The sequence below is a fragment of the Perognathus longimembris genome, chromosome 3, assembly GCF_023159225.1.
Source record: "Perognathus longimembris pacificus isolate PPM17 chromosome 3, ASM2315922v1, whole genome shotgun sequence".
NCBI classification, from domain to species: Eukaryota; Metazoa; Chordata; class Mammalia; order Rodentia; family Heteromyidae; genus Perognathus; species Perognathus longimembris.
This window is the reverse complement of record NC_063163.1, coordinates 77,522,820-77,546,545: the sequence shown is the minus strand read 5'-3', so window position 1 is coordinate 77,546,545 and position 23,726 is coordinate 77,522,820. Positions and strand designations below refer to the sequence as shown.

At 37.5% G+C, this 23,726-nt stretch overlaps 1 protein-coding gene and 1 long non-coding RNA gene across 3 annotated transcripts in view; one reads left to right on the top strand and one right to left on the bottom strand.

Annotated features, from left to right (window-relative positions):
- Positions 1 to 23,726, bottom strand: part of Ttc28 (tetratricopeptide repeat domain 28) — a 534,278-nt gene that overhangs the window by 472,496 nt on the left and 38,056 nt on the right. The window lies entirely within an intron of this gene.
- On the top strand, positions 21,467 to 23,483 carry LOC125348992. The gene is made up of 2 exons (XR_007210435.1): positions 21,467 to 21,895; positions 22,345 to 23,483. It is a non-coding gene; the product is annotated as an uncharacterized LOC125348992 (long non-coding RNA).

The window sequence follows — 23,726 nt, the reverse complement described above, 5'->3', positions numbered from 1 at the left end:
CCCGTACAGACAAAAAGTCTATGACATACTTATCTATAATTAACCACCAAAAGGCCAAGAAGTGGAGGTGTGGCTCAAGTGGTAGAGCACTATCCTCAGCAAAAAGGTCAGGGACAGCATTCAGACCCTAATGTCAATCCCAGGACGGGCACAAAAACAAATTATAAATATATAACAATTATGTCTTATAGTTCAGATCCCTTTTCAAAAACAGAGCATATAATTCAAGGCTTATTTAGTTCAGATACTTTAAAATGTGAATAAATTTCTAGATTAGAAATCACTGATTTCACAAAACATGATTCTAAATGATTATTTCATACCCAAATTTCCACAGTTCTATATTCAGCAAGCCAAAGAAAGCTTTTAGTTTTTATTTCAGATTTTCTTGCCCACAATCAAATAAGGTCTTTAATTCTCAAAATTTTCAGCGCAAGAAAGCATGTGTTCAATCCATTTCATGATCAATGATAGCCTTTTCTATAATTACTATGAAAAGGGGGTTGCCTAGTGCTGAGATAAAACAGTTTAATACATATCTTCCACTTCAAAGAATTAATCCTAGCTATTAGAAGGTTAAGATCTGAAGATTATGGTTCAAACCAGCCTAGGCAGGAAAGTCCATGAGACTCTTATCTTTAGTTAACTGCCAAAAAGCTGGATGTAGAGGTGTGGCTCATGTGGTAGAGTACTGGCTGTGAGTGAAGCCATACTGCAATGACACTCAAGCTCCAGAAAGCCACACTCCCACCAGGAATGTACACTTCTGGCAGAAGCAAAGCTAATACAGAAAGTGAATTCTAATTTTTTTTTTGCTCTATGAAAAGTTTTAAAAAGAGAAGAATGAAGTATTAACAAGTACCCATGTTCCTTAAATTCTACTTTACAGTATAACAACATCAATACAAAGGCTGAAAGGACTTACACTACAGCAAAGGATACAATGCCTTGATGGAATCCCACAGATAGATTTACTAGGTAACACATATAGTTTTTAATAAACAATATATTTAATATAAGCAAGATATAAGCTTGTTTCAGATATTATATTTAATATATAATTATATATTTAATAAGTATGTGCTGACTAATTAAATATACCTATGTTAAGTGTTTTAAATATTTCCTGCATTCATATTTTGGTTTTAGAAATTTCCTCACACTCATACTTCCACATGTAATTCTGAAATTTTATAATCTATACAATGCCTTTTAAGTCTCTGCTGATTTCATATTGGTCTTGGGGGCATCATCATCATCATCATCATCATCATCATCAACATCATTATTTTGCCAGTTCTGGGGCTTGAGCTCAGAGGCCTAGGCACTGTCCTTGAGCTTCTTTTGCTCAAGGCTAGCACTCTACCACTTGAGCCACAGCACCACTTCTGGCTTTTTCTGTGTATGTGGTACTGAGGAATCAAACTCCCAGCTTCATGCATAGTAGGCAAGCACTCTATCACTAAGTCACATTGCCAGCCTTTGGCAACATTTTTTCCTGTGAAACAAATACAATCATGTTTATTTCCTTGATTAAACTCACATTATTCCAGGAAAGTACAAGTTACTAGTTTTTTTCAAAAGTTAACATCTGTCCACACTGAATACTTTTTGTATATAAATAACACTTGGTAGGACATCCAAAAGATCCATTAAACTTAATCCTGACCCAACTATTACTTTTTATAGATAAAATTAAGAGTTCTATTTGTGTTTTTTTCTGATTTCCTACTCCTCCCTCTATTACTTCTATTCTTTAGCTGTAATCATTGACTCATAATTGTACACATATAACTTTATAGAATCTAATGTTAATATCTTTTTTTTCAAATTTTTTATTATCAAACTGATGTACAGAGAGGTTACAGTTTCATACGTTAGACATTAGATACATTTCTTGCACTGTTTGTTACCTTGTCCCTCATACCCCCCCATCCTCCTCCCCCTTTCCTTCCCCCCCCCCCCCGAGGTTTTCAGTTCACTTACACCAAACAGTTTTGCAAGTATTGCTTTTGTAGTTGTCTTTTTTTACCCTGTGTCTCTCAATTTTGGTATTCCCTTTCAATTTCCTACTTATCTTAATTCTCTTTTCAAACCACTTGATGATGTAGGACCTATTCCATTTACTGTCGGGATATAAGGTTCATTAGAGCAAGGACGTTTGTGTGCTTTGTCACTACTTAATACTTAGGGGAACAAAAAAGATCTTTTCCCTCACATAGCCTAAGCTCATGGCTAAGGCACCTATAAACAAAAGACAGATTAACAAGACAAAAGCACTTTGAAAAACTGTGTATATGTTTTTTGTACTTGAAGTGCTAGGGATAGAATCTATAGACTCAAGCATACTAGGCAAGTGCTCTACCACTGAGCTACATTCCTGGGCCAAATTTACTTCATATCAGTTCTACATAACAAAGGAGCCCTCATAAGAGAACCTGAGCTTTTTTTTTTTGCCAGTCCTGGGCCTTGAACTCAGGGCCTGGGCACTGCCCCTGAGCTTCTTTCGCTCAAGGCTAGCACTCTACCACTTGAGGGACAGTGCCACTTCTGGCCTTTTCTGTGTATGTGGTACTGGGGAACCAAACCCAAGGCTTCATGCATGTCAGGCAAGCACTCTACCACTAACCCACATTCCCAACCCAAACTTGAGCATTTTTAAGCTGGGAAAAATATGATAGGACAAAAGGATGTGATCTAATGGCCTTACACTTAGAGACCTTAGAAGGCCTTTCATTCTCAGAGATCAGGATCTTCTTTCCTAGGTGGTATTATAGAGAGGGCATCTCTTTTTTTTTTTAATTAAATTTTTGTCTTTATTGAAAAGGTGATGAATAGGGAGGGAGGTTACAGTTACATAAGTAAGGTCATGATTACATTTATTTTTAGACAATGTTACCCTATCCTTCATTTTCGTCCACTTACCCCTCCTTACTCCCCCTTTCCCCAAGTAGTAAGGTTGATATCCAATCTATTGTTAAGTGAATATCAGTGTTTATATTAGTTCATCCTTTGACCTGCTGTTTCTGTGATTCCTTTTCCCTTCCCCTGGTTGAATAATCTTATAAACAAGACACAAGGTACAGAAAATTAAGAGAGATGAAAGAGAAAAAAAGACTAAAAATTAAATAAAAAACTACATACAGTACATAATAAGGACCTCTTATTTCCATATCTTGGAGTTTATGTTGGTACACTTCATTATATATGGTCCTATGTATTAAACAATTGTTGAGATTCCTTGTTAAGAATATCATACACATATTCTAGGGCATCTCTTATAAGCTGCTTCACTGAAAGCCCTGCAAATCCATCCTAGATTTTTATTTTGTTCTGGTTTTAATAATACTTGAATTTGAGCTCTTGAGCTTGCTAGGCAAGCAATCTACCACTTGAGCCACATTCCAGACCTTCCTAGGTTTAATAACCTACTTCTAGGTGAAAGGACAGAAAGAAGATGAATGTAACCTTACTGCTGCCACTGTGTTCTCAAATGCCAATGTACCATACTTTGAAGAAGCATGCTCTGAATCCCATCAATACCCAGTGCCTAAAGCAAAAAGTCAGCCAACTACAGACCATGAATCAAATATTACTCAGTCTCTTTTGGCAAATAAAGTTTGCTGGAAGGGCTGGTAATATGGCCTAGTAGTAGAGTCCTTGCCTAGTATTCATGAAGCCCTCAGCACTACACATATAGAAAAAGCCAGAAGTGGCGCTGTGTCTCAAGTGGTAGAGTGTTAGCCTTGAACAAAAAGAAGCCAGGGACAGTGCTCAGGCCCTGAGTTCAAGCCCCCAAACTGGCAAATAAATAAATAAAATAAAATTTTAAAAAGTTTGCTGGAACACAGACATGCTCATCTATTTTTGTATTGTCTGTGGCTCTGTACTACCATGAGATTGAGTACCGTGACCACATAGTCCACAAAACCAAACATTTACTATTGAACCCTTCACAGAAAATTGGCTCTCTGCTATAAGCAGGTAATAAACAAGTACTTGCTACATAAAATAATGCAATATTTTAGCTTTCAACAAATTAAACATTCATATATAGTATATGTTAAAAGCTTAATAATTTATAGCAGAGAAAGAAAAAAATAATATGCCTTTCTACAGAAAAAGAAAGTTACAAACTTAATCCAGACTACAATGAGAAAGTCTGGTAGAAGAGTAAGCTAAGCAGAAAACAATAAAAATCCCAAGGTAAAATTATTTATGATGTATCATTGTATAATAAGTCAAACTAAGTGAGAGAAGGGTGAAATTAGTATAATACACTGTATATATGCATGAGAATGTCACAATAACCCCCCATATAACTAATGTATCCTAATAAAAGGAAAATACATACATATATACATACATACATACACATACATACATACACACATGTCAAATTATCAAGTGTAAAGCAGAAGAAAAAGGTATGACTCAGGGGGTCTGTCTTTACCTCCCCTGTCTACTTTCTAAGCTGATGGAGGAAGTACATCACCAAAACTAGGGAATGAATGAAGAAGGAAGACAACATGCAAAAGATCACTTCACCCAAGGCCTAACATATGAAACTGTAACCTCTCTGTACATCACTTTGACAATAAATAAGAAATAAATTTAAAAAGATCATTTCACATAAAACAAAGACAAAAGACTCAAATGAAGAAAAAGATGGGTAACTGTGGCTCACACCTATAATCCTAGCTACTCAGGAGGCTGAGATCTGAAGATCGAGGTTCAAGGCCAGCCCAGGCAGGAAAGTCCTTGAGAATCTTATCTCAAGTTAATCATCAGAAAACTGAAAGTGGGGCTGGGAATATGGCCTAGTGGCAAGAGTGCTTGCCTCCAACACATGAAGCTCTTGGTTCGATTCCCCAGCACCACATATATGGAAAACGGCTAGAAGGGGCGCTGTGGCTCAGGTGGCAGAGTGCTAGCCTTGAGCGGGAAGAAGCCAGGGACAGTGCTCAGGCCCTGAGTCCAAGGCCCAGGACTGGCAAAAAAAAAAAAAAAAAGAAAAGAAAACTGGAAGTGGTACTTTGGCTCAAGTGGTAGAATGCTAGCTCTGAGCTGAAGTACCCCAGATAATGTATAGACATGTATTAAAACTAGAGATGGGAAAGGGGATACCAAAAATGAGAGACAGGGGCTGGGAATATTGCCTAGTGGTAAAGTGCTCCTCTCGTATACATGAAGCCCTGGGTTCAATTCCTCAGCACCACATATATAGAAAAAGCCAGAAGTGGCGCTATGGCTCAAATCGCCAAGTGCTAGCCTTGAGCAAAAAGAAGCCAGGGACAGTGCTCAGGCCCTGAGTTCAAGCCCCAGGACTGGCAACAAAAAGAAAAGAAAACAAAAATGAGAAACAAAGGATAAAAAGACAAACCACTGAAAAAGCGATACTTACAAAACCAATTGGTGTAAACTAACCATACAACTCATGTGGGGGAGAGAACTGGGAAGGGGGGAGATGGGGGAAAAATGAGGGAGGAGGTAACAAGTTGGATAGTAATGTACTTGCCTTAGATATGAAACTGTAACCCCTCTGTACTTCACTTTGATAGTAAAGAAAAAAAAGACTCAAATGAAGAGATTCCAAGATGACAACTGAGCCAAAGGAAACAGAACCAACTGAATCAAGTTAGATGTGAAGGTGAAAAACAGAAGACTCAATGCATTTGAAATGGAATGAGAAGAAATTGGTAAAACAGGAGTGATGTGGGAATGAATTAGCGACTTAATACATGGGGTGTAGCTTAGTGGTAGATTATGTCCTCACCATATACAAGGCCTTGAATAAGGAAGAAGAGAAAAAGCAAAGGAAAGAAAAAGGGAAATAATTATTATTAATTCAAGGTTTCACAAGAAAGGCAATCATAGTATACCAAGACAATTCATCTATGAATTACCTTTTCAGAATAATACTAAACAATAAGTTCTAACCCATACACAATTATAATACAATGATATTGGGAAAGTATACATACCTTCTAGAAAGGAGATAAAGAGTAAAATCTGTCTCTATGAAAAGACAACAGAAACTTTAAAACTAAGAAGTAACCGCAGAGGTGGTGGCAGCTGCACAATAATGTGATATACTTAACACCACACACTTAAGAACTGCTAAAATGGTAACTTTTCTTAGACACATTTTAGCACAATAGAAATGAAAAGGAACAGCACAAACAGACAGAAGGCAGCAGAAAAACTTCAGGGAAGTGAGGTGGACAGGGGGGCAGATAAATGCAGCACTGCAATCACACAGGGCTCCCTGCATCTTGAAAAGAGGTCTGCTCATGACCTTGGTCAAACAGAGGACCAAATATAAACACCATGTCATGAAATTTTAAAGCTGGCTTTTTTTTCTTGGACTATATTATAGATAAAATTTTATATTGCTCTTTTCTTTGAGGGGTTGGGGTGAGGGGAGAGGGTCTGGGTCCTGGGGCTTGAACTCGGGGCATGGGTGCTATCCCTGACCTTTTTTGCTCTCAACTAGTGTTCTACCACTTGAGCAACAACTCTACTTCTACTCTTTTGGGTAATTGTGGATAAGAGTCTCACGGCTTCTGTGACCCTCAGACCTCAGGTTCCTGAGTAGTTAGTGACAAGCATAAGCCACCAGTACCTGGCCTAAGATTTTATTCTACCCTTTAATTTTCTCTTTAATTAAATCACAACATATAAAAATGATGAAATGCACGAACATTTGAGGAAAGCACATGATCAACAGCCTACTATGTTCATGGAAATACTATTCCTCACTACCAAAGTATTTTCACACTTTCAAGCAGTGTCCAAATTAAGCAAAATGTAATGGTGCTAAATAAGTCTTTGTGTACTTCTTCTACATGACTTAGGCTTCTTTAGTATCACTGAAACCCTATGTGCATGTTCTGATCAAGAAAATCAATCAGAACAAGCAAATTTACATGAAATTGCACAATTCCTATGACTGGAATTTTTTTTTTTTTTGGCAATTTGAATTCAGGGATTCACACTGGCCATCCAGGAGTTGTACCATTCAGCATGGCAAATCATTTAAATTGTGATAATCAGTCACGTATTAACACAAATATATAAGGGGGGAAAACAAGTTGTAACCTGCTGGTGGAAAAGTAAATTGGAACAACACTTTAAAAACCAAATTTATGTTACACAGTACAAATGAAGATATGCACACTCTGCAACCCAGCACTACTCCAAGAGAAACTCTTATATAAAGAAGTATTCAGCTGGGTGCTACTGGCTCATGCCTGTAATCCTAGCTACTCAGTAGGCTGAGATCTGAGGATTGAGGTTCAAAGCCAGCCCCAGAAGGGAAGTCTGTGAAGCTCATCTCCAATTAACCACAGAAAACCGGAAATAGAGCTGTGGCTCAAAATGGTAGAGGCTCTATTCTTGAGCCAAAGAGCTCAGGGACAGTGCCTAGGTCCTGATTTCAAGCATCAGGAAGGAAATAACTGATTACAAGTCCATGAGATTTGTACAAAAGAATATGGAGTATATTTATCGTTTTGGAGGTGACTATGCAATTGTTAGTTTAACCTTTAAAAATTACACGTATAATTTCTTATAGTTACACAATACTAAAACACAGAAGAAAATTAATCATATGAGACTAGAATTAAAATATATAGTGAAAAACATATTGCAATTTCTGTGAGCCTGTTGTGAATGATTGTCTTTTCTTTTTCCTTCCTTTTGTTTTCAGTCTATCTGACCACAACTTAATACCTTTTTACGAGTAGCTACTCATTTTTTCCTCCCCTCTGGTAACCACCATTCCACTCTGTGTTCCTATGTACTCAACTTTTTTAGATCCCTTATGTGAGAACATGTGTTTTTCCTGCCTTTCTGTGACTGTTGTATTTCATCTAGCATATATATCTCAGGTTCATCTCTGTTGTCACAAATACAGGATTTTTCTCTCTCTCTATGTGTCTCTGTGTGTCTCTCTCTGTCTCTGTGTGTGTGTGTGTGTGTGTGTGTGTGTGTGTGTGTGTGTGTGTGTGTCTCTCTCTCTCTCACTCTCTCTCTTTGGGATCAGTCATAGGGCTTGAACTCTGGGCCTTGGTGCTGTCCCTGAGCTCTTCAGATCAAGGCTTGCACTCTATTACTTGAGCCACAGTGCCACTTCCAGTTTTCTGGTGGTTAATAAACATTTAAGCTAATTCCTTATCTAGGCTATAATGATGCAGCAAAACTGAAATTGTGTCTTTGACATACTGATGGAAAGACCAAAAAAGAAAGCCTGGAATTGCCAGGGCCAGAAGACAAGGCCACATTCCTTTAGAAAAAGTGTACCTGACCATTTATTCCATGTTCTAGCGTAGAACCTTGAGGTTGTTTCCAGATTTTTTTTTTTACTATTTTTAAATAATGCTATAACAAATGTCTTTTTGAAAATATTTGCCTGTATTTTATATTCTTTCTTTAAAATATATGTAGGTAAACAGATCGTTTCAGTGTACTGTGTCATAAAACCAGCAATGAGGACACACAATGCATCATAAGGAAACAGGAGGCAATGTATAACCCAGAAGTATTTTCTGACTTAATATTCTCTTTCTTGCAAATAATAGGTGATTCTTCAAGCTGAACACAGAACTACATCTTTCTAATTTTCTCATTACAGTGCAGTGTCTTATAGTTATTCTCTAAATCTTTTTTCTCCAAATCTTCTGTCATACCATTACACTTTGTACTATCTCTTTACCTTTCTACAGGCTTCCTTTATATCTAATCTGTCATATTTAATTTATTTGAACTTAAGTTATCTGCTTAGAACTAATGTTACTTTTATACAAATTTTAACCACATTTATAAAAAAATTATAAAAATATTTTCCAAATATCAGTAATTTGCTAACCATATTATAAAACCAAAAATTAGATACTTGCTATTAAGTGTATAATTATAATCATTTTTATCTGAATCTATTTGCTCTTCTTTTAAAATCTAGTAAACTTTTAACTTCTAAAATAATTCATACAATATGACATTTAGGGAGAAAACTGAGTCTTCAGATTTCAGCTAGCTGCTTTTCTGAAAGTACTTGCAAAACTGTACTACAAAATTAAAATGGCTGTAAATAATGGCTCACCCATGTAATCCTCGCTATGTGGAAAGTGGAAAAAAATAGGATTGTGGTTTGAGGCTAACCTGCACAAAAAGTTAGTGAGAATCTATCTCAACCAACAAGCCAAGCATCGTGGCACATGCCTGTGACCCCAGCTACTTGCCAGACTACAGGTAGAAAAATCAAAGTCCCTGGCAAGCCCTTGATTTAAAAAAAAAAAAAAAAAGCAAAGCCCTACCTGAAAAAAAAAAAAAAGAAAGAAACAACTAAATAAGGGTGTCATAGGGTTCAAGTGGTAGAACACCTGCCTAGCAAGGTGCCCCAGTATTAAAAAAAAAAAAAAAAATTTAATCCTAAGAATTTGAAACTACATATTTTTTCAGGCAGTACCTGAGATTAAACTCTACATATTTTTCCAGGCAGTACCTGAGATTAAATTTATGGCCTCAATATCAGTAGGCAGGAATTCTACCATTTAAGTGACATCTGCGGGGTCTAGTCTAGCCCAGGCTAGACTAACCTGTGATCCTCTTACTTGTGCTTCCCTGTGTCAATGCAGGGGTGTCAGGTATATGCCACTGTACCTAGCCATTGTGCTTCCCCTATAGCTGAGTTAACAGGTGCATACCACATTCCTAGACATTGGTCAAGATGGAGTCTCACAAACTTTTATGCCCTGAATGCCTTATACTGTGACCTTCTAATCTCAACCTCCCAAGTAGCTGGGATTACAAGACTGAGTCACCAGCACCTAGCTCAAACTACATATTCTGAGACTAAATAAAATTAGCATCTATTTAAATCAAATATTCTATAATGGTTTAACTTTTCAACAGTTCTCTTCCTTAATTGCTAAGAAAAATGTTTACATAAATATAATAAAATTAATTACTTTTAATTTAATTACTTGAATTCAGGGACTCAAGTGTGCTAACTAGGTGGTGCTCTAACAGTGAAGCCATGCCCCTAGCCTTTTTTTCTTTGGTTACTTTCTTCTTTGGTTACTCACTTTTGATGCATCCAGCTTAGACATGATCCTCCTATTATATGTCCTGCTTAACTGGGATGACAGGCATATAACACTGTGCCTAGGATTTTATTGGTTGAGATAGGGGCACTGTGAATTTTTTGTTATAGCTGGCCTTGAACTGAAGTTCTTCTGATCTCACTCTCCTAAATAACTAGGATTACAAGTGTGAGCCACTACTGCTGGCTAATTTCTAAATTTTTGGTTGTTTAGTCAGTCGTGGGACTTGAACTCAGGGGGCCTGGGCGCTATCCCTGAGCATTTTTTTATCAAGGCTAGTGCTCTACCTCTTTGAGCCACAGTGCCACTTCCAGTTTTCTGGTGATTAGTTGGAGATAAAGAGTCTCATGGACTTTCCTACCCAAGCTGGCTTCAAAAGGTGACCCTCAGATCTTAGCCTCCTGAGTATCTAGGATTACAGGTGTGAGCCATTGGTGCCTGGCATTTCTAAATATTTTATACATTTCTACTATACTATGGAATGTCACAAAATGGAGGTTTGATAGTGAATAAGCTATGCCAGGAAAATCCAAGGAATAAACAAATAGCATATTTTGATTTAACAGAGAAAATCTAAATAAAGAATATTTAAGGAGCTGGGAACAGATGGCTCACACATGTAACACAAGCTACTCAGGAAGTTGAGATCTGAGGATCGCAGTTTGAAGCCAGCCCAGGCAGAAAAGTCCATGAGACTTATCTCCAATCAACTACTCAAAAATAGCCCTGCAATTCAAGTGGTAGAGTGCTAGCCTTTAGCACAGAGAGGTTCAGGAAAAAACTCCCAGGCCCTAAATTCAAGCTCCAAGACATGTGGGGGGGGGGGGAGAATAAAGATGTAAATAACCTTGAGTATCTATCAAATGCATGCATAATTAGTATTTTCAAAAGGAAGAAGAAGATGGCACAGGTGACTCACGCCTGTAATCCTAGCTACTCAGGAGGCTAAGATCTGAGGATTGAAGTTCAAAGCCAGCCAGAGCAGGAAAGTCCATGAGACTCCTATCTCCAATTAACCACCAGAAAACCGAAGTGGTACTATAGTTCAAGTGATAGAGCACTAGCCTTGAGCTGAAAAGCCCAAGGACAGTGCCCAGGCACAGAGTTGATTCAAAAAAAAAAGAAGAAGAAGAAGAATGATACCAATAAGAAACAGAATCAAGAGGCTGGGCATGTGGCTTAGTGGTAGAGTGCTTGCCTAGTGTGCATGAAGCCCTGGGTTCAATTCCTTAGCACCACATAAACAGAAAAAGCTGGAAGTGGTGCTATGGCTCAAGTAGTAGAGTGCTAGTCTTGAGCACAGAGAAGCTCAGGGACAGTGCCCAGGCCCTGAGTTCAAGCCCCATGACTGGGAAAGAAAGACAAAGAGAAAGAAAGGTTGGGGGGGGGAGAAGAAGAAGAATGGAGGGAGGGAAGGGAGGAAGGAGGGAAGGGAGGGAGGGAGGGAGGAAGGAAGGAAGGAAGGAAGGAAGGAAGGAAGGAAGGAAGGAAGGAAGGAAGGAAGGAAGGAAGGAAGGAAGGAAGGAAGGAAGGGAATTTAATTATCTTTGTTGGGGGGGGGGGGGTGTATGTACATGTGCCAAGGGTACAGTACTAAGGCTTGAACTCAGAGTCTCTCTATCCCTTGACTTTTCTGCTCAAAGCTATCTCTGTACCATATGAGCCACAGCTCCACTACCACCATTTTACTGGTCAATGGGAAATAAGCATCTCACAGACATTCATGCCTGGGCTGGCTTCTAACCTCTAGCCTTAGATCTCAGTCTTCTGAGTAGCTCAGGTGTGAGACCCTGGCACCCTGACTCAATCAAAATAGCACTGTGAGAATATTGCTTCTTTTTGTCACATGATTTTTAGATGTATCTGTTACTTGAGTTAATCTTACTAAGAAAGTAAGCTTACCATCATTGATTTATGTTGTGTATATATATATATGTGTGTGTGTGTGTATACACAGAGATATATATGTTAAATATAGTATTAAGTACCTCCTGATACAAGTTCTAAAACAGTACTCTAGTTTATACTTTTTAAACATTTTGGACTTTGTAAACTTTTGAAAGAGTTATTTAGAACGCTTTGGTTGGCACAATTTTGTTTGTTCATTTTGTCTGTTGTGGCACTAGAATTTGAACTCAGAGCCTCAACACTTGAGCCACAACCTCATCTACAATGTTTTCAATCTCAAAATAAAATTAAGTGACTAGGCAATAGTGGCTCACTCCTGTAATCCAAGCTACTCAATAGGCTAAGATCTGAGGATCAGGGCTCAAAGCCAGTCCAGGCAGGGAATCTGTGAGACTCTGATCTTCAATTAACTACTAAACTTTTTTTTAATCCAGAGTAGAGCTATGGCTCAAGTGCGTACAGTGACAACAATTACCAAAGAAGCCCAGGGACAGCACCCAGACCCTGAGTTCAAGCCGAAAGACTGGCACTAAATGAATAAATGAATAAATAAATAAATAAAATTAAGTAGTTCCCTTTAAAAAATAATTAAACCACATTACTGTAATAATTTCATGGCCTACAAAGCAAAATTTCATATCTGTAAGTACCATTCATTTCCCTCAGCTAATAATAGATCATTGCCATATATGTCTTCAGATTTGTTAGGATGATTAATTGGCAAAACTGTACCTAGTGTTAGAAGTAGAATGCCATACAAAAAGAAGTAGAATGCCATAAATATGTGGTACAGCATTGAAGGGTAACAGGAAGAAGTAGATCCCAAACAACAAAAGGAAAATATTTGTTTCTTGGTGCCACCAAAGAAATAGACATAGCTGAAGAGAAAAGTTCCACATTTAACAGAGAGAATGAGAACACAGATTATGTCTGACAGAGGATAAGGAAAGTTTTTCCTATTTCTTTCAAAGAAGATACAGTTGGAGCAGCACTCTAGAGATAGTATAATAGATGCAACTGTATGTTTTTTAAGGAGGACTAAGAACAGACACCACCAAATTACTTTTATTATCAAAATAGTGTTTATGTGCAAATGAGAAAAAGATATTGAAGTCCATTAAATAATATATGCTGAATTTCAGAATAACCCTGCATGACTAGAGAAGTAGCAAATCCCAAAAAATCCATTAAACAGTTTTTCATGTCTGGAAAATTAGAATGTATCTTTTTTGCCAATTAAATACAGATTGTAGAGAGACGGTTAGAGTTTGAAAGTTCCATGCTCATCAACTTAAAAACAAGAACTCTAGTCATAAAATAATCATACTTATGTGGTCAAGTTACATTCTTTGTTCTAAAGTTTTTATATCCAACTTGGGGTGAGCATTTTACTTGTCATTCACAAAGAAGTGAACAGTATAAGAGGGACTCCTAAAGCATATGAGTCCGTTCCCAGTCATATGGAAATAAGCTATTTAAGATACTTCAGGAAGGAAGGAAGCACCCTAATGTCCCAAGGAAATATGATCACTGACCAACATCTGAAGCTGACTAAAGGAATGCCAGGTAAGACTCCATGAGTTCTTCCAAAGTCATAGCTGTTGCCCAGTGATCTCAGCACTGGCTCTTCACCCACCCATCCTTCCTCCTGTAGCATTTCAATATTCTCACTTTACAAAGTCATTTTTTAAAAGGACATCATGAAAACATATATAAAACAAATGGAATTAAAAGATTAGTTTTACCCAAGATTTCTTATTTATTTTTACCTTCACAATCAGGATAAAAGACAAGCTTTCACATAAATCGGTTAGTAAAAGTTACAAATTAGCTGGGTGTGCCAGTGGCTCATACCTGTAATACCAGCTACCCAGGAGGCTGAGATCTGTGAGGATCGTAGTTCAAAGCCAGCCCAGGCAGGAAAGGCCATGAGACTTTTATCTCATTAGCCACCAGAAGTGGCACTGTGGCTCAAGTGGTAGAGCACTACCCTTGAGCTGAAGAGCTCAGGGATAGCGCCCAGATGGAGTTCAAACCCCACGACCAATAAAGAAAAAAAAGTTACAAATTATATGATGCTACTTAAAAAAAAAAAGATTAAATTGTGCTGGAGCAGCAGAACTCCTGATGTCTGAGAATAGAAAGTTAAAACAGAGGGGCTGGGAATATGGCCTAGTGGCAAGAGTGCTTGCCTCATATACATGAAGCCCTAGGTTCGATTCCTCAGCACCACATATATAGAAAATGGCCAGAAGTGGCGCTGTGGCTCAAGTGGCAGAGTGCTGTCCTTGAGCAAAAAGAAGCCAAGGACAGTGCTCAAGCCCTGAGTCCAAGCCCCAGGACTGGCAAAAAAAAAAAAAAAAGAGAGAAAGTTAAAACACAGGACACCAAATACATAATGACAAATGTTGCATAGCTTCCTTAAAATTAGCTGAGTGTGGGACTAGGAATGTAGCTTAGTGGTAGAGCATTTGCCTAGCATGCATGAAGTCCTGGGTTCGATTCCTCAGCACCACATACACAGAAAAAGCTGGAAGTAGCACTGTGGCTCAAGAGCTACAGTGCTAGCTTTGAACAAAAAAGAAGCCAGTCCAAGCCCCAGCAAGAAAAGACTAAATTAGCTGAGCGATAAGACAAGAGGTTAGTGTAGAATACAATACTACAAAAACAGCATGCTTATTGAACAGTGGGCTAAAGACTACATTAAATACCCACAATCCCTTGTGAAATTTCTTTGTTTCCCTGCTTGTCACTATCTTCATTTTACAGCTGCTTCCTTCAGTACAGGCCCATCTTGTGGAAGTTCAGGAACTGAAAACATTATATATTGATGAGCCTTAAAGTGTCACAGCATTGCCAGATGCCAGTGGATTATGACTGTAATTCTAGCTTCTAAGGAGACTGAAATCAGGGGATTATGATTCAAAGACAACCCTAGGAAGAATGTCATGAGACTCATCTCCAATTAACTAGCAAAAAGCCAGAGTGGAGCTATGGCTCAAATGGTAGAGCAGTAGCCTTAAGCAAAAAGCTCAAGTACAGCAACTAGGTCCTGAGTTCAAGCTCCAGGACCAGCACCCAAAAATGTGTGTCTGTGTATGTGTGTGTGTGAATTAATCTTATAAATAAATATCTATATAATGACTGCCTTTTGGTTAATTATTTTCTTCCCAACAATAGAGTCTTCAAGTGATTTTTATCTTTTCAAAAATAATTTATGAGGGCTGGGGATATAGCCTAGTGGCAAGAGTGCCTGCATCGGATACACGAGGCCCTAGGTTCGATTCCCCAGCACCACATATACAGAAAACGGCCAGAAGCGGCGCTGTGGCTCAAGTGGCAGAGTGCTAGCCTTGAGCGGGAAGAAGCCAGGGACAGTGCTCAGGCCCTGAGTCCAAGGCCCAGGACTGGCCAAAAAATAATAATAATAATAATTTATGAGATAGTAATATATGTATCTCATGTGTTCAAGTCCCAGAGATAAGAGCCATATATTTTTCACTGAATATCATACTAACTTAATACAGATGCCATGAATAAGCCTTCACGGGCCCAGTTTCTTTCATTAGTTAAGGAAAAAATAAAACAGCACTGAAACTTTTTGCAATAAGATGCTTCAATTTTACTACAAGTATTTTGAAATCCTCAAAGACAAAACTACTATTAGTCTTCAATCTTCCAATCTCTAGATTACCCAAATAATAACATGGTTTTTTCAGATTTCCATTTAAATCCAGCATTCATTTAACTATTTGTTGAAGACTTTGCTGTGTATTGAAAAACTGAACCTGAACACATTCATATTCAAAATCAAGTCCTAATCTTCAAGAAACTACAGGGCAGGGACATGGGCAGCACTAACTCTGTTTTAATACTGCACGATAGGTCAGTATTTAGAGGGGAAATAATGGGGGAAGAAATAAGGGGCTCACAAAAATAACCTTTAAATTTTCCACACTTTAGGAAAACACTGTGGCTAGTATATTAATTTTTAAAGCTCAAGTATAAGTGATATGTAGGGGTTAAATATTAAGAATCATATTCTTTCAAAGACTACTAATTCCATAAAGACAGTTAATTCTGACTCTCTAAAGCAAGACTCTAACAGACAATGTAACATGAAACCCTCTGAGATCTGAGAGAAAATTGTCATAAATTAGAATCACTGTGGCAGAAACAAATAAATGTACAATTTAAAGTAATACTGTGTCTTAAGTATAAAGACAGCATTAAGACAGTCTCACTGAAAGGTATAAAAAATGGGGAGCATGGAAGGACAGAGCAACAGACAAAACCATTCTGATTAAAATATGATATATGCCCATGTGAAATACCATAGTAAAATCCCATGAACAATTACTATGTGATAAAAATAAATAAATGACAGGAGATTAAAATACGCACTGTTGGGGGGATCCAAGAGGGAAAGGTGAACAGAGAGGGTAAATGAGGGTGAATATAGTTGAAGTGCTTTATATACATGTATGAAAACAGAACAATGAAACATGTTGAAATTCTTTTAAGAAGGGGAAGGGGCCAGGTGCTGGCAGCTCCTGCCTGTTATCCTAGTTACTCAGGAAGCTGAGATCTGTTCTAAGTCAGCCCAGGCAGGAAAGTCTGTGAGATTGGAGATAATAATCTCCAATTAGCCACCAGAAAACAGGAAGTGGTGCTGTGTCTCAAAGTGGTAGAATGCTAGCCTTGAGCAAAAAAAAAAAAAGGAGTTCAGTGACAGTGCCCAGGCTCTGAGTTCAAGCCTCACAGACAACAAAAAAAGGGGGGGAGAGGGAGCTAAAGCAGAGTTTTAGAGGGGTTAAGTTGTTGGGTTTTTTTTAACTGTATTTTATCTTTTCTTTTTTGGTACTAGGGATCGAACCCAGGACGCTGCACTTGCTAGGCAAGCGCTTTGTCCCTGAGCTACATCCCAGCCCAGAGGGGATAAGTTTTATGCATGCATATAGAGAAATGTCACAATGAAACTATCCTTGTACAACTAATGTAAGTTCATAAGAATCCTTTAAAAATAAAGTAAGATTGGGCTGGGAATATGGCCTAGTGGCAAGAGTGTTTGCCTCTTATACATGAAGCCCTGGGTTTGATTCCCCAGTACCACATATATAGAAAACGGCCAGAAGTGGCGCTGTGGCTCAAGTGGCAGAGTGCTAGCCTTGAGCAAAGAGGCCAGGGATAGTGCTCAAACCCTGAGTCCAAGCCCCAGGTCTGGCAAAAAATACATAAATAAATAAAATAAATAAATTCTTCATATGAGAAAAATGTACATACTTTAAAGATTCAATGTATAGGAATTTTAATGTATTCATAACTTTTATGGGGAAATCTATAGCAAGACTAATATAGAATAAAGGGAGATCTTCTTACATAAAATAACAATCTCTAGACATCATTACACTTTGCATAGTGAAATAGGTAAGATCATCTCTTTAAGGAAGGAAAACTTCTTAAACACAAGAGTATATAATGCTATAGGAAGAGGAAAGTTAAACTATCTGCTGAATTCCTCCCTATCTGATGAGTTAGAAAGACAATCTCTGCATATTAAATCAAGTCCCTAATCATTAACAGACTGGCTTCTCTGCTAAGAGAAGCCAGGCCTAAGCATATGCTCTTCTTGGTACACTACTGCCTCCTGGGGGTTATAGTATGTTATTACTCTTATGAGGAAATAATAGAGGAAACAGTAAATGTATACATTGTTTTCTGCTAATAACACAATTCAAATTCCATGTCAACCTTTAAATGACAAGGCTTTCCAAAATAACCTCCTTTCTAAGTGACAGATAGTTGTAGCTGAACAACTGAAAACTTAAAGTGGTTGCTAATATAATTGAGAACATTCAAGTTTATACAGCATTTTTTTATTTCCAAAGCACTTAGACAACATTAAACAATTAATTTTTACAGCACTCTCCAGGTCAACATTAACACTATCTTTTTAAAGAAAAGTAGATGGCAAGGTTAAGTGAAATATCAGAAATTCAAGAACTAGTCAATAACTAATCAGCAAAATGCCTCAGGAAAATGATTCAATGTAAAATATAAAGCAGCAATACATTAATTCATGTCTAATAGCTCCTGACCTATCTCTAGGAGAGATTAATTATTTTCTTATCTATGATCCCACAACATTTATAGGTTGCTCTAATATAGGACTAAGCACTCTCACATTAGTTACTGCATTGCCAATCCACTGAATAAATTCTGTTCTTCACTTGGAGTAGTGTCCTAGAACATAGCAGGGCACAGCAGAGAACCACTAACTCATTTGTTCAACAAACTATTTATTAAGCTCTTACTCTACTGCTTCAGATATAGAGGATACAGTGATGAAGCGAAAGCCAAGGTCCCCACACTCATGAAAGAAATATTCTAAAGGAATGAAAATAATAATAATAATAATAATAATAATAATGAAGAAAAGCCAGAGGGAAAGTCCAAGTAGAAAATATGACTAAAGATAGCTAAGTGGGGGCTGGGAATATGGCCTAGTGGCAAGAGTTCTTGCTTCATGTACATGATGCCCTAGGTCCAATTCCTCAGCACCACATATATAGAAAAGGCCAGAAGTGACACTGTGGCTCACGTGGCAGAGTGCTAACCTTGAGCAAAAAGAAGCCAGGGACAGTGCTCAGGCCCTGAGTCCAAAGCCCAGGACTAGCAAAAAAAAAAAAAAAAAAAAAAAAGATAGCTAAGTGGTTACATAAGATTAATCAGTGATAATCAAACTGAATTTAAGAAAGATTCCGCTGTAGCTACATGGGAAAATACAATTCTAGGTAGCAAGTGTAAGTGACTTAGAGTGAAGAAGAAATGAAAATATACAAGGAACAGGAAGAAGAAAGGAGGATAGGTATGGTAGGCAAAGGGGCAAGTAAGAAAAGTTGAAATCAGAGCTTTCTTGAGACATGATAAGAATTTTACTAAAAGTGGGCTGGGAATGTGGCTCAGTAGTAGAGTGCTTGCCTAGCATATATGGAGGCTTGGGTTCGATTCTTCCGTACCACAAAAACGAAAAAAGCCAGAAGTGGTACTATGATTCAAGTGGTAGAGTGCTAGCTTTGAGCAAAAGAAGCTCAGGGACAGCGTCCAGGCCCTGAATTCGAGCCCCAGGACTGGCACCAAAAAAAAAAAAAAAAGAATTTTACTGAAAGTGATAGGGAAGCTAAAGTTCCATAATACATGGTTGCATATTTGGATTGCTGTATTTGCCTAGTAGGTAGTACTAAGAGGAAAATTAATACGTGGAAAAATTACTATGCTATTATGGAGATTCTCTTTTTTAATAAATTACTTTCCAGTGAAAAGTTATTTTATAATTAAATCTTTATACTCAAGTAAAAAACCAGAGTGTCTACTAACATTTTAACAGAACATGGAGTAATGAGATTTAGACAGTCATTATTGGAAGAAATTGAAGAGCTGCATAAACCTCTGTACATTATAGATGACTGGCCTAGGATCTTACACTAATCACTTATTAATTTTGCAAAGCTGAAGAGATCTCCAAATAGCTCACAATGAGTGCCAGGCAGACATCTGGAGAAGAGGTTCCTAGTAAAAGTATTGAAGAATCACTAAACATAACACATCTTTATTTCTTACCAGGGAAACATGAATGAAAAAGAAGCATATTGAGCTCCCTTCTCACCATATTAACTAAAAATTAAGGCCAGGTTCATATTTTACCTGAGTGACATAGGCTGGAGAAGGCTCAATGTATGCCAAGTCATGACTCTAGGATTCAGCATTTCAAAATCACTGCAGAAAATATCATTTCTCAGTGTAGATGGCAGGTTGCTCATGTTTGTTAAACTTCTTTTATTTTCTACCATTTTAAAATGGTTTTTAATTGCCATAAAAATACATGATATTTACCATCTTAGCCAATTTTAAATGTTAGGTATATTCATATTGGTATGTAACAGATCTTCAGAGCTTCTCATCTTATAAAATTAAAACTTTAAACATATACTATGTTGATAATATATACTATGTTATATACACATAGTACACATAGTATATGTTATATACATATAGTACATACTATGTTATATGTTATGTATGTTATATAACATAGTACAAACTAAGTATATGTTATATACTTTAAACATATACTATGTATATGTTCAGTTTAGTTTAAAAGTTTTAAACACATTTTTCACCTGTTCTCTTAACCAAAATAAAATAGTGGGAAGGGCTAAAAATGTTCTTCAATATTTAGGGAAAAACACGGAAGTAATTGTAAAATATATATGTATATATATATATATATATATATATTTTTTTTTTTTTGCCAGTCCTGGGCCTTGGACTCAGGGCCTGAGCACTGTCCCTGGCTTCTTTTTTACTCAAGGCTAGCACTCTGCCACTGGAGCCACAGCACCACTTCTGGCTGTTTTCTATATATGTGGTGCTGGGGAATCGAACCCAGGGCTTCATGTATACGAGGCAAGCACTCTTGCCACTAGGCCATATTCCCAGCCCTGTAAAATCTATTGTAATACTAACCACTATTTCTAACCTGCCCTGAATACCACCAAAACTATTACAGAGAAGAGAAGTTATTGCTAACCAGCTGTACAGCAAATGGCCAATATGGTATGATGTATGAATCCGGAAAAGGATAACACTCACAGGGAGAAAGAATATGATTGACAATAAGAGAAATATGATTGAAAAAAGCTTAACAGACAATATTTTTTTCTTATTTATTGTCAAAGTAATGTACAGAGAGGTTCCTGTTTCATACATTAGGCCTTGGGTACATTTCTTGTACTGTTTGTTACTTCCCAGACAATAATTTTTAAAAATCATTTTAGCCTTTTATATTTTAAGGAATTTCCACATGTACCAATTTATTTACTGAAATCACAATCCCTCTCATAACTCAGTCTTATTTATCTGTAAAACAGTGATAAAAAAAAAAGTACCTACCATGCTGATCTAATAGGATTAAACTGAGGTGTGGGGGAGTGGTGAGACAATAAATGTAAACACAATTTGAACACCGTAAATTATATAATATTATATGGATAATGTAAACACAGATTTTTCTTTCTTTCTTTCTTTCTTTTTTTTTTTTTTTTTTTTTGCCAGTCCTGGAGCTTGGACTCACTCAGGGCCTGAGCACTGTCCCTGGCTTCTTTTTGCTCAAGGCTAGCACTCTGCCACTTGAGCCACAGCGCCACTTCTGGCCGTTTTCTATATATGTGGTGCTGAGGAATCGAAGCCAGGGTTTCATGTATATGAGGCAAGCACTCTTGCCACTAAGCCATATTCCCAGCCCCCTGTAAATACAGATTTTAAAACCCATTGCTAGACTCACTTCTATAATCCTAACTGTTTTGGAGGCCAAGAATGGGAGGATCAGGGTTCAAGGCTAGCCTAGGCAGGAAAAGTTTATGAAATCCTTTTTCAATAGGATGAAAGGCGTGTACCTATGATCACAAACAGCATAGGAAGCTGAGATCAGGAGAACCATAGTTTCACACCAGCAGAGGCAGAAAAGTTCATGAAATACCACAGAGGAAAAAATGGGATGCAGGTGTATGTTCCAGGCACCCCAGCAACAATGGGAAACCTCAAATAACTGAATACTATCCAGGCATGTGACTCAACAGGAAATGAGACCCTACCTTAAAATAACCAGTGGATATGTTTACAATTGCTGCATCCTCATTTTTATTGTCCTTCTTTGTCTCATTTTAGAACTTCAGACTGGAAATATATTTTATTTAACAGAAACATTTAAAAAAATAACTAGTGGAAAATGGAGCAGGAGGCATGACTGTGGTAGAGTGACTACCTAGCAAGTGCAATGCCCACCCACCAAAAAAGTACTACTTTACAACTAAAGAATATAGGTGATAGGGCTGGGAATATGGCCTAGTGGCAAGAGTGCTTGACTCATATACATGAAGCCCTGGGTTCAATTCCCCAGCACCACATATACAGAAAATGGCCAGAAGAGGTGCTGTGGCTCAAGTGGCACAGTGCTAGCCTTTAGCAAAGAAAAGCCAGGGACAGAGCTCAGGCCCTGAGTCCAAGGCCCAGGACTGGCACAAAAAAAAAAAAAAAAAAAAAAGAATACAGTTGATAGGGGCTGGGAATAAAGTCTAGTGGCAAGAGTGCTTGCCTCGTATACATGACGCCCTGGGTTCGATTCCTCAGCACCACATATATACTAAAAGGCCAGAAATGGCACTGTGGCTCAAGTGGCAGAGTGCTAGCCTTGGGCAAAAAGAAGCCAGGGACAGTGCTCAGTGCTCAGGCCCTGAGTCCAAGCCCAGGACTGGCAAAAAAAAGAATATAGGTGACAAGTTGCTATATGTGCAATTCTTTACTAAATATTTGTGAAATAATTTATAGAGTATCCAAATATGAAAAGGCAGTAAAATTTTCTCTACTCATTTCAGACATAAAAACAAACTCTTAATTCTGCTATGTATATGAAGTCAAAGCTAAAAGATTATCTTGGTATAAATCTATATAACACCTATAACCAGAAATAAAGTGCAGGTTATTTGTGACACACATAACAAATCTTTAGGAAAATATGATAAATATAAGTAACTTTTTCCCAAGGTTATTGCTTTTGAGTCAATTACCTGGTAGACAGGAAAACTCTGTGTTTAGAATGCCTTTTTAATTCTTCCCACATTTGAAAGGAATGCTTGCCTAAGACCTCATTTACTAAACTTCTACAATCAATTTGTCACAATGACTTATAAACTTGCACATGGTTTTTCTTGGGTCCACAGAATCAAATTGATTCAGCCCATGATCTAACTCTTAAGAAAGGAGGCTTTAGTTACATGTCAAATTGAAGTTTATAAACTGAGATTTTGTGTCTGCCTGTGTATGCTTGAACTAAAGGCATAGGCACTGTCACTGAGCACTTTTGCTCAAGACTAGTGCTCCAGCAATTGAGCCACAGTTCCACTTGTGCCTTTTTGCTAGTTAATTGGAAATAAGAGTCTCATAGACTTTTCTGCCCAGACTGGCTTTGAATAGAGATCTTCAGCCTCCTGAGTAGCTAGGAATGAGCTGCTGGCAACCAGATTAAACTGAGATTTTTAATTGGTTATAAGAATCCTGAAGGACAGAAGTTCTCCTTCAATTAATTATTGACCCAAAAGTTAGAAGTCATCTGTACCCTTAAAATTCTTGGTTTTCAGTTAACAAACTACCCCTCAGAATTCATCGGGTTGGCACCCATTCTATTTATTTCAATTCATTCAATCATTCAAAAATACAAGTTATTAGCCTAGAATTTTTCCTTTTAATTTTCCTTCAAACATTTATTGAGAGCCTAGAGCTTGACCATTCAACATAATTCATAACTACTATCAAACATCCATATAAAAATAATAGTCTAATTAAGGGTTGAAGGTGACGCAAGTGGTAAAGCACCAGCCTAGCAAACGTGAAGCCCTCAGTTCCCCGTATTGGGAAAAAATACTATAATTAAGCCTTGTCATAGACTTTTGGGGAAGAATTTATGTTTTAAATATAACCAATATTGATATAGAGTATGTGAATGTGATGTAGCTAACAAAACCTGGAGAACACTATTCTTTCCAGTTATACAGTTCTACAAAGATGTCATAAGATCTTACAAAAATGAGATAAAAATATCATTATCAGTTCAAAATTTGTAATTTCTTTCAAGAATACACATGTAGCAATTCAAAC